The 12,359-nt window shown below is 42.5% G+C and overlaps 1 long non-coding RNA gene across 1 annotated transcript; it reads left to right on the top strand.

Annotated features, from left to right (window-relative positions):
• Positions 1-969: 969 nt before the first annotated feature.
• LOC129529079 (uncharacterized) lies at positions 970-5,952 on the top strand. The gene is made up of 3 exons (XR_008674471.2): positions 970-1,039; positions 3,499-3,554; positions 4,867-5,952. It is a non-coding gene; the product is annotated as an uncharacterized lncRNA (long non-coding RNA).
• Positions 5,953-12,359: the final 6,407 nt, after the last annotated feature.

Below are 12,359 nucleotides of genomic sequence, written 5' to 3'. Positions count from 1 at the left end.
AGGAGTTCGAGACCAGCCTGGCCAACATAGTAAAACCCTGTCTCTACTAAAAAATACAAAAAATTAGCGGGACATGGTGGTGGGCGCCTATAATCCCAGCTACTCGGGATGCTGAGGCAGGAGAATCGCTTGAACCCAGGAGGCAGAGGGTACAGTGAGCCAAGATTGTGCCATTGTACTGCAGCCAGGTCGACAGTGCGAGACTCCGTCTCAAAAAAAAAAAAAAAAAAAAAAAGATTAAAAAGATTTGAAGGAACTGGCAGGGGTTTCAGGGTTTCACCGTGAGCATGAGGCTCCTGGAGTCACGGTATTAGGGAAGTGTGAGATTGGGAGATTGGGGGCCTGGGAGCCCTCAGGGAAACCTGTAAGCATTAATTGTGTCCTTACCTGACCCTGCTTCTACAGAAGGGAGTAGCATCCATTTACATGTTCAAGAGACAAGCAGGAAATATCAACTAAATGTGCATGTAAATTCATTCCAGCTTGCTGTGGCTATGGGGAATTTCGCCTTGAATGGGTCCAGCTTTATTCTCCCAGGATTTTGTTGGCAGGAGGTGGTTCAGACGCCACCTTCCTGGAGTCAGATGCCAGGAAGGAGAGTCAAGATCCGCAGGGAGGCTTCTGTAGATGTCAGACTCCACTAAGAAAGTTGTGAATCAGGTTCCTGGTGTTTATGCTGCATAGAAACCACTGATTCTCTCACTTAGAAAATCACTCGAAACACATCCAATTATCTGAGCAGAGAGATTAAGAAGCGCTCTGTGCAACTGAATTGTATCAATGAAAACGAACAGAAATCTTGGTGTAAAAACACTCCAGCTAGCCCTTGGCTGAGTGGAGCAAATGCAGGGGCGGGGGGGATCATGGAACACAGATCTCCTGCTTTGGGGACTTTTAAAATAATCTGTGGTCTTGTTTTGGAATGAAACATTTCTCCTTAAATACAACAGGATTCCGTTGGCCAAAGCAAGACAAAAATCCAGCTGCTATTCAAGGTGTGGGAAGTAGATCTCACTTCTTCCTGGAAGAGATCACAAAGGTAGTATGTGCAAAGGGTATGGATACAGGGAGGGAAAAAGAGATACAGCCAAAAAGAGATACCAGCATGGTGGCTCACGCCTGTAATTCCAACACTTTGGAAGGCCGAGGCAGGCGGATCACTTGAGCTCAGGAGTTCGAGACCAGCCTGGCCAACATGGCGAAATGCCATCTCTACTAAAAATACAAAAAAATTAACCAGGCATGGTAGCGCGCGCGCCTGTAATTCCAGCTACTCGGGAAGCTGAGGCACAAGAATCATTTAAACCCAGGAGGCAGAGGTTGCAGTAAGCCAAGATTGCGCCACTGTGCGCCAGCCTGGGCGACAGAGCGAGACTCTGTCTAAAAAAAAAGAAGACGAAAATCTGGGTTGTCTCTAAGAAACCAACTGATGAATGGAAAACATGTTTTAATAATAGTTTGCATGTCATAAGCAGCCTACCTGCATTATTCTGACTCAATCTACTACAACCTATGGGGTAACTATTATTTCCTCCATTTCACAGATAAGAACACTGTGGCTCTGACTTGCTCAGTCTGTCTCATCCTTGGCCTATGCTTTCAACATTTAGCTAAATGGGTTTTAGTTTCCTATAAGAAAGTAGTTTACATTTCCATTCTCTTTCGCAAATGATCTAAAAATAATATTTCCGTATGCTAACTAAACATCCCACTTAATTGTGTACTTGGGTTTACAATAAATGACCCCAAGTTATATTACTTTACTTGTGGAGTGAATGGGAAGAAGAAAGAGGCAGGATAGGCATGTAAAGGATGCATTTGTGCCAGCAGGAATGCTTTGTTTTTCGTGATTCAGGAGAAAAGTGGAGGATGGACTGAGTCATTGCAGACTCAGAAAGTGCCATAACAAGGCATCCACACTGCTTACAGAGATTGCACTTCTGTGCAGTTGTTTCATCCACATATGAAATTATTGCTGCTAATTTGGGTTTCCAAGTCCTCATAGTTTTGTTTGTATTAATTTGTCAATTTGCTTTCGTCTTAGGGTTCAGATTTATGAGATATATAAGAACTATGTTTGTAAGGAGTTTAAACCTATTCTCTTACATTGATTTGCAGTTATGTTGTATAATTAAATATACACATTAACATTTTAGGTCTACACGCTTTTTCATCTGTGAAATGGGTCTCACTATTCCTCATATTGCAGAGTCTATCTTTAACTACTACTCCCCCACTACTTCTTGTTAAGTGCATAAATTTCTCATGTTTCATAAAGAACTATTACTAGCAAAGAAATGCAAATAAAAGGCAATATGACTTTCTCTGTGATATCTACAAGCGTGTGTGTGTGTGTGAATATGCATATGTGTGTGTATCTTTTTGTTTGTTTTTGAGATGGAGTCTCGCTCTGTCGCCCAGGCTGAAGTGCAGTAGTGTGATCTTGGCTCACTGCAACCGCTGCCCCCCGGGTTCAAGGGATTCTCCTGCCTCAGCCTCCCGAGTAGCTGAGACTACAGGCATGTGCCACCACACCCGGCTAATTTTTGTATTTTTAGTAGAGACAGGGTTTTGCAGTGTTGACCAGGCTGGTCTCGAACTCCCGACCTCAGGTAATCCGCCCACCTCAGCCTCCCAAAGTGCTGGGATTGCAGGCATGAGTCACCATGCCCGGCCATGTTTTTTTGTTTTTAATTAGTTAGAAGCCCTTTGTTTTTTGGAAGAAAAAAGTATATCCATCCATCTAATGCAGGTAAAATGTAAATCAGTACAACATTTAGGGGGGATGCATTTGACAGCATGCATCATGAGCCTTAAAAATATATCACTTTTTGATGACATCGGCACTCTTCAAAATACATAGGATTACTTCTACTCCAGTATTTCACTGCTAGGAATTTATCTTGTGTAAATAACATGAAAAAGAAAGAAAAAGAGAGAGGGTGGGAGAAGGAGAGAGGGAGAGAGGAAAAAATACAACCAGAATGTCTGGCAATGGGAGACTGTTTAAATGTTCCCTGATAGAATATGAAATAGCCCTTTCATTTATTCATTCATTCATTTTGAGACAGGGTCTCATTATGTCACCCAGGCTGGAGTGCAGTGGCACGATCATAGCTTACTACAGCCTCAAACTCTTGGGCCCAAGCAACCCTCCTGCCTCAGCCTCCCAAGTAGTCGAGACAACAGGCACACGCCACTACCCCTGGCTAAATATTTTTATTTTTTTAGAGGTGGGGGTCTCACTGTGTTGTCCAGGCTGGTCTCTAACTCCTTGGCTCAAAGAAACCTCCCACTTCAGCCTCCCAAGTAGCTGGGACTACAGGTACATGCCACCATGTCTGGTTAATTTTCTTAATTTTTATATAGCCCTTTTAAATGGTACTTAGTAAAGAATGTTTAACATCATGATGGAAAAGTAGTCCCAAATATAAAGAAAAAACATAGGATATTAAACATGTTTCATTTTTTCTAAAGCATATATGTTTTTAAATGCAGAGAATGAAGACTGAATGAATTCACAGCAAAATGTCAATACAGATTATTGCTGAGTGGTAAGATAGCACTGATTTTATAGTCTTCATTTTGTTTTTAATGATTGTGTTTAATTGTCCTACTGTGGATGAATATTAATTTTGGAAGTCAGTAGTGTAAATAAACCCCAGTGTAAAACAAACTTGGGTTAAGTTTTCAGCGGCATTAATCTTTCCAGTGATCTTAAAAGAAGTTATTTAATGTTTGTAAATCTCAATTTCCTCATCAGTAAAATGGGCATAACATTCATGTCTATTTTTAAAACCTGTGAGTCATAAATGAGATAAATGACATAGTAAGGGATTTAGCATTGGGACTGGCAAACAGTATGAGTTCAATAAAAATTATCCGTAATGGTCGGGCACAGTGGCTCACACGTATAATCCCAGCACTTTGGGAGGCCAAGGCTGGCGGATCACCAGAGGTCAGGAGTTCGAGACCAGTCTGATCAACATGAAGAAACCCCGCCTCTACTAAAAATACAAAATTAGCCGGGTGTGGTGGCATATGCCTGTAATCCCAGCTACTCGAGAGGCTGAGGCAGGAGAATCACTTGAACCCGGGAGGCGGAGGTTGTGGTGAGCTGAGATCATGCCATTGCACTCCTGCCTGGGCAACAAGAGCGAAACTCCACCTCAAAAAAAAAAAAAAATTATCTGCAATGAGAAAATAATGATAAAAATGTTTTCTTTGTGTTAGCCATATATTTAAATAAACATTTCTACGGTTTCTAAGTGTGCTAATCAAACATTTAGCTTCCACTAGGAAATTCTGCTAGCGGGAAAAAAAAAAAGAGAGAGAGAAGGAGAGAAATACATGACCCAGTGTATCTTTATTAGCCTTGTAATCTATGGATATTTCTTTGGAGCTGTGAAAGGCATTGTTAAGCCTTTATTAATCATAGGCCACTGAGTGTTTACCAGGGGCGATTCTTCCTCCCAGAGGACATTTGGCAGTGTCTGGAAACATTTTCCGTTGTCACAGCAGGGGTGGAGGTGCTACTGGCATCTAGTGGGTAGAGGCCAGGGATGCTGCTAAATATCCAAGGCACACGACAGCAACACAAAACAAAGAATTATCCACCCAAAATGTCAACAGTGCTGAGGTTGAGAAGATGCTCGTAGCGGCATTATGTACAACCTGATTGCAGAGGAGTGTGTAACAAAGTGAGCTTATTGCCTTCCTGCTTTTTCATCCATTGTATGTTTGTGTATGAAACTGAAGTGGAAACATTTTGGAAACACCTCCTCAGCCCACCCCACATAGAATATTCTTTCTCTTTCTCAACCCAATAGATCTCAGGTCCTAACGTGCGCCAAATCTCTTTATCAGGGTTAAAAGATGAAGAAACACACAAGCAACTCACTGAAAGCCAGGGTAAGTTAGAGGTAGTAGGGTGAAGGTTAAGAGCTTGACTTTTGGAGTCTGACTAGTGTTAAGTTCAAAAGTCACTTTCCTCACCTGCTACCCATGTGATTCTGGGTAGAATTTTTTTTTTTTTTTTTTTTACTTCTCCACAAGTTAGTTTCCTTAAATAAAAAACGGAACTAACCACACCTAGGATCACAAGGTTATGAGAATTAGATGTGAAAAGATAACGTAAAGCCTTTAACCCAGAGGCAGATTATGGGAGGAATTCAACAAACTGGAATAAAAGTAGGAGAAGGAAAAGAGAAAAGAAGAACTCTTAACAGTTGCTTTACTACAGAGCTGGGTTTGGTAAGCACTTCAGAATGCCTATTAAAGCCTAATGCGTTTGACCTGAAAGCCAGCAGCAACTCAACTTAACAGACAAAGTACTTGATCAAACAAATCACAAGGAAGATGACAAATACAAGTTGCTGGACAAACCTGTTTTCTAAAAGAACAGACGCTGAAGCAATGATCCTAGGTGCCAAGAAAGGAATTCACAGGACCATGCTTTGCCAACAAATAAGTTATCGGATCAGAAGTAATTGTCACTGGTTCATCGGTGTCAAAAGTCAACTCCAAATTGCAAAGCCGGAAAACATCTTTGCAACATGTATGACAGACGCCTAATAGCCTATATAAAGAGAGCTTACAGATGGAAAATCCTCAAAATAAAGGCAATACCCATAAAAAGAAATATAAAAGGCTGATCAGTAGATGCCATGATGTTCAGCTTATTGGCGAAGCTGCCCCATTCCACAGCTTCGGGGGGGTGTCTATTTGGAAACAGACACTCCAAATAGAGAACCGTGAAATTGGCAGCCTGCCTGACCATATTCAGTGCGCCTGCTTAGTAAACAACAACAATAAGTAAAACAATGAGAATATTGTAATACAGTTGTCCCTCCATATCCCTGGGGGATTGGTTCCAGGACCTCCCACGGATACCAAAATCCACAGATGCTCAAGTTCCTGACAGAAAAAGGTGTATTTGGGAGGCCAAGGTTGGCGGATCACTTCAGCTCAGGAGTTCCAGCACAGTCTGGACAACATGGCAAAACCTCACCTCTACAAAAAGTACAAATATTAGCTCAGCATGATGGCGTCCCCCTGTAGTCCCTGCTACTTGGGAGGCTGAGGTGGGAAGATGGCTTAAGCCCAGTAGGTGGAGATTGCAGTCAGTCAAGATCTTGCCACTGCACTCCAGCCTGGGCAACAGAAACACACCCTGTCTCAAAAAACAAAAGAAAAAGGTATATTTGCATACAGCTTATGTACATCCTCCTGTACACATTAAGTTACCTGTAGATTACTTATAACACGTAAGCCTATATAAACAGTTGTTGTACAGTATTATTCAGGAAACGACAAGAAATAAAGTCAGTACGTGTTCAGTACAGATGCAATTATTATTTTTTTTTTTTTGAGACAGAGTTTCACGCTTGTTGCCCAGGCTGGAATGCAATGGCACAATCTCTGCTCAACACAACTTTCGCCTCCCGGGTTCAAGTGATTCTCCTGCCTCAGCCTCCTGAATAGCTGGGATTACAGGCATGTGCCACCAAGCCCGGCTAATTTTTTTGTATTTTTAGTAGAGACGGGGTTTCTCCATGCTGGTCAGGCTGGTCTCGAACTCCTGACCTCAGGTGATCCACCCACCTCAACTTCCCAAAGTGCTGGGATTAAAGGCGTGAGCCACTGCGCCCGGCAATCATCTTTTTTTTTTTTCAAATATTTTCAGTTGAGTTGAGTTAATCCATGGATACAGAATCTGCACGTACGTAGGGCCAACCGTCCTGAGGGGAATTTTTTTTTTTTTTTTTTTTTGAGACAGGGTCTCACTCTCTCACCCAATCATCATCAAGACTCACTGCAGCCTCAACTTCCCAGGCTCCCACAATCCTCCCATCTCAGCCTCCCAGGTAGCTGGGACCACAGGCATGCACCACCATGCCAAGCTAATTTTTGTATTTTGGGTAGAGACAGTTTCGCCGTGTTGCCCAAGCTGGTCTCAAACTCCTGAGCTCAAGCAATCCTCCCACCTTGTCCTCCCAAAGTGATGGGCTTATAGGCATGAGCCACTGCACCTGGCCTATCTGGGGGGATTTTTTAAAGCATCTTTATTGACATGTAATTAACATACAATAACTACACATATTGAAAAGGTACAATTTGTTTTGTTCTGTTCTATGTATATGACCATGAAATCATCACCACAAATCAATATAGTGACCATATCCATTAGTCCAAAAGTTTTCTTTGTAATTACTTTATTTTGCTCCTCCCGCCGATTACCAGGCAACCACTGGTCTGCTTTACTATAGATTAGTGTCATTATAGGTTAGTGTCACTAAATGGAGATTAGTGTATACTTTTTAGTGTTTATACAAATGGAATCAAATGGTATGTACTCTTTGTTGTCTGGCATCTTTCACTCAGCATAATAATTTTGAGAATCACTCATGTCATTGCATGTATCAATAGTTCATTTATTTTTATTGCTGAGTGCTATTCCATTGTATGGATGTACCACAATTTGTTTATCTATTAAGTTGTTGATGGACATATGGTTTATTTTCAGTTTGAAGTTATTACAATTAAAACCACTATAAACATTTGTGTACAACTCTTTGTATGGACATCTATTTCCTTTTCTCTTGGATAAATACAAAGGCATGAAATGGCTAGATCATAGGGTAGATGGACATTGAACTTTTAAAGAAACTGTCAAACTATTTTCCAGAATGGTTGCAACATCTTTCTTTCCTACCAGTGGTATATGAGAGTTCCAGTCCTTCCACATTCTTTTTCTTTCTTTCTTTTCTTTTTTGAGACGAAGTTTCATTTTTATTGCCCAGGCTGGAGTGCAACGGCACCATCTCGGCTCACCACAACCTCCGCCTCCCAGGTTCAAGTGATTCTCCTGCCTCAGCCTCTTGAGTAGCTGGGATTACAGGCATGCGCCACCACGCCCAGCTAATTTTGTATTTTTAGTAGAGACAGGGTTTCTCCATGTTGGTCAGGTTGGTCTCGAACTCCCGACCCCAGGTGATCCACCCACCTCGGCCTCCCAAAGTGCTGGGATTACAGGCATGAGCCCCCATGGCAGCTTTTTTTTTGAGATGGAGTCTCACTCTGTCACCCAGGCTAGAGTATAGTGGTGCAATCACGGCTCACTGCAACCTCCTCCACCTCCCAGTTTCAAGCGATTCTCCCGCCTCAGCCTCTCGAGTAGCTGGGATTACAGGCGCACACAACCATGCCAAGCTAATTTTTAAATTTTTAGTAGAGATGGGGTTTCACCATGTTGGCAAGACTGGTCTTGAACTCCCAACAAATGATCCACCCACCTCGGCCCCCCAAAGTGCTAGTATTACAGGTGTGAGCCATTGTGCCTGGCCAAGTCCCTCTACATTCTTGCCCACTCTTGGTATGGTTAGTATTTTAATTTTACCAGAAAATATCATGAATAATAAGGTAATATATAATAAGAATATTTTGAACTATAAGATTTGCAAAAGAATTTCCATTGTTAATAACTAGTGTTAGTAACACATAGAAGAAAGCACTCTTATATACTGATGTTAGAAATGTAAATTAGCACAATTTTCTGAGAGCCAGCTTGGCAGTGTGTATCAAATGGCTTGAAGTCTTTTTTGTTTTATTGGGCAATTCCACTTCTGGGAATTTATCCTAAAAAAAAATGAGAATGCATGCAAATATATATAGACAATGCTATTCACCTCATTGATGTAATAGTATAAACATGAAATCATGGAGACATAATCAATAGAGATGTATGGGATTGATACGCCCATCCCTGGAATGGTGTGCGGTGGTTAAAAAATTATTTTGCAGAAAAGTATTTGTCGGAAATGTTTCATCACAACAAAAGTTGAGATAAATTTTGCAAACACTGTGTGTGATGTGACATCTGTGAGGCTGCTGTGCCTACAGGTAAACATGGGCACTGGGACGGCCTGGGTTCAAATCCCAGCTCTGACACATGATGTAGAAGCCCTATGACACTACCTTTCCCACTGTAAAGTGGTCATAATAGCATTCCTTTCTTTCAGAAGCCAAGATAAATGAGAAAAAGCACAGTGGGCTTGGCACAACCTCAGAGAGATCTTGGCTTTGTTTGTTTTTTTTTTTTTGTTTTGTTTTAGGGTTTTTTTTTCGGGGCGGGGGTTGTTTTTTTTTTGTTTTGAGACAGGGTCTCACTCTGTCTCCCACACTAGAGTGCAATGGCACGATCTCAGCTTGCTGCAACCTCTGCCTCCCAGCCTCAAGCAATTCTTCTGCCTCAGCCTCCCAAATAGCTGGGATTACAGGTGCGCACCACCGTGCCTGGCTAATTTTTGTATTTTTGGTAGTGACAGGGTTTTACCATGTTGGCCAGGTTGGTCTTGAACTCCTGGCCTCAAGTGATTCTCCCACCTCGGCCTCCCAAAGTGCTGGGATTACAGGCGTGAGCCACCGTGCCTGGCCTAGTTTGTTTGTTTGTTTGTTTGAGACAGAGTTTCGCTCTTGTTGACCAGGCTGGAGTGCAATGGCACGATCTCGGCTCCCTGCAACCTGCACCTCCCAGGTTCAAGCGATTCTCCTTCCTCATCCTCCTGAGTAGCTGGGATTATAAGCACCCGCCACCACCACGCCTGGCTAATTTTTTTTGTATTTTTAGTAGAGTCGGGGTTTCACCATGTTGGCCAGGCTGGTCTTGAACTCCTGACTTCAGGTGATCTGCCCGCCTCGGTCTCCCAAAGTGCTGGGATTACAGGTGTGAGCCACCGTACCCGGCCTTGTTTGTTTTTAAATAATGATTTTACATATACTGTTCTAAATGCTGGCCTTATTTTCACTATTAATCTTGATCTATATTTGTATTCTCCGAAAATAAAGATCACTATTAACAGTGGTTGTTTTGCAGATACAGGGTTTTTGGTAATTTTTTTTCTTTTAATTTATCTGTGTTTGCTAAACATTCTCTCTAAACTCACACTAGTTTTGTTATTAATAACTGTATATCAACCAGAGGTAGAATTTATTTGCATATTTTTCCTCTGGGATATTTTTCCTTTCTTATGTTTTTCCATTAAATACAGATTAAAATGTTTAAAGTTAAAAAATCTTAAAGGTAAATACAGAATTAGAACATAATTCAGCAGTTCCACTCCTAGATATATATATCTAAAAGAATTGAAAACTGAGACTCAGATATTTGTACATCAATATTTATATCCACATCATTCCCAATAGTCAAAAGGTAGAAACAACCCAAATATCCATCATTAGATTAATGAATTAACAAAAATGCAGTACATATATATAATGAAACATTATTCAACATTAAAATGCTACAACATGGCCAGCATGGTGGCTCACGCCTGTTATCCCAACACTTTGGGAGGCCGAGGGAGGTGGATCACTTGAGGTAAGGAGTTCGAGACCAGTCTGGCCAATCTGGTGAAACCCCATCTCTACTAAAAATACAAAAATTAGCCGGGCATGGTGGCATGCACCTGTAATCCCAGCTCCTCAGGAGGCTGAGGAAGGAGAATCACTGGAAGCTGGGAGGCAGATGTTGCAGATTGTGCCACTGCACTCCAGCCTGGGTGACAGAGTGAGACTCAGTCTCAAAAGATAAATAAAATAAAATGCTACAACATGGATGAACCTTGAGGACATTATGCCAACTGAAATAATATTTAAATTTTTTGCCAATATTTCAAAATAAAAAGCTGTGATATAAAAACCTAGTTTCCAGGCTTTTCTTGAAAAATTAAGGCTGGGTGCAGCGGCTCATGCCTATAATCCCGGCACTTTGGGAGGCCGAGGCAGGAGGATTGCTTGAGTCCAGGAGTTCAAGACCAGCCTGGGCAACATAGTGGGACCTAGCCTGTACAAAAAATAAACAAAATTAGCTGGGCGTGGTGGTGCGTCTGTAGCCCCAGCTACTTGGGAGGCTGAGGTGGGAGGATCGCTTGAGTCCAAGAGGTTGAGGTTGCAGTGAGCTGAGATCACACCACTGCACTCCAGCCTGGGCAACAGAGCAAGACTCTGTCTCAAAAAAAAAAAAAAAGAATGAAAGAAAGAAAAAGGCCGGGCATGGTGGCTCACGCCTGTAATCCCAGCACTCTGGGAGACCGAGGTGGGCAGATCACCTGAGGTCGGTAGTTCAAGACCAGCCGATCAACATGGTGAAACCCCATCTCTACTACAAATACAAAAAAATTAGCCGGGCGTGGTGATGCATGCCTGTAATCTCAGCTACTCAGGAGGCTGAGGCAGGAGAATTTTTTTGTATTTTTAGTGGAGACGGGGTTTCTCCATGTTGGTCAGGCTGGTCTCGAACTCCCGACCTCAGATGATCACCTGCCTCGGCTTCCCAAAGTGCTGGGATTACAGGCGCGAGCCACGGTGTCTGGCCTGAAATTTTAACTTTTAGAACATGAATATTATAAAACAGTTTCATTTACATTTTACTGTGGTGTTCAGATACCTCCAGGACCACTTAAGAAAATACGAAAAATTCTACATGTTGGCAAGGAATTCCCTTGTCTCTTTTTGGTCTATTTATTAAAATAACTACATAAACCATAGATTACATGATCTCATCCAATTTGCCCCTTTGCCAGGTGGGAAAACTGATTCCAGAAAAGGAAAAAGTCCCGGCTGGGCATGGTGGCTCATTCCTGTAATCCCAGCACTTTGGGAGGCCAAGGTGGGCATATCACTTGAGGCCAGGAGTTTGAGAACAGCCTGGCCAACATGGCGAAACCCCGTCTCTGCTAAAAATAAAAAACCTAGCAGGGCATGGTGTTGAGTGCCTGTAATCCCAGCCACTAGGGAGGCTGAGGCAGGAGGATTGCTTGAACCCGGGAGGCGGAGGTTACAGTGAGTCGAGATCATGCCACTACACTCCAGCTTTGGTGACAGTAAGTCTCCATCTCAAAAAAAAAAAAAAGTCCTAAGGCCATAGATGATGGGTGATCAAACCACAGCTAGCACCCGGATCCCCCAAGCCCCAGGCTTGCTGGGACTTGCACATCTAGGTCTCCACTATAGAAAGCAGACCTTTACCATGAGCTAGCAACTCAAGAAAATGACGCCTGTCACCCCGAGGCAGAACAACAGCTGCTTCCCAGCCAGCCAATGTCTATCTTTGTTCTGGGACATTTGAAGTTGTGCAATGATGGCTTCGCTCCAGCCTAGAGACCTGGCAGGTGCCTCGTTTTATCTGGAAACTTTGCCTTTGCTGTGGCCGACTGACAGTCCTCAAGGCAACTTTCATGTTCCCTGGGGGAAAGAAGTCTATTGTTCTAGTTTCCAGCAGGCATTCATCTCTTGTTGGATCAGCTATCAACTGGGTTACGAAGAACAAATATGGCTTCCAGGGACTCCCCTCAGCTGAG

This window comes from Gorilla gorilla, chromosome 21, assembly GCF_029281585.2.
Source record: "Gorilla gorilla gorilla isolate KB3781 chromosome 21, NHGRI_mGorGor1-v2.1_pri, whole genome shotgun sequence".
Taxonomy (NCBI): domain Eukaryota; kingdom Metazoa; phylum Chordata; class Mammalia; order Primates; family Hominidae; genus Gorilla; species Gorilla gorilla.
The sequence above is the reverse complement of the archived record's forward strand: the minus strand, read 5'-3'. Positions and strand labels throughout refer to the sequence as shown.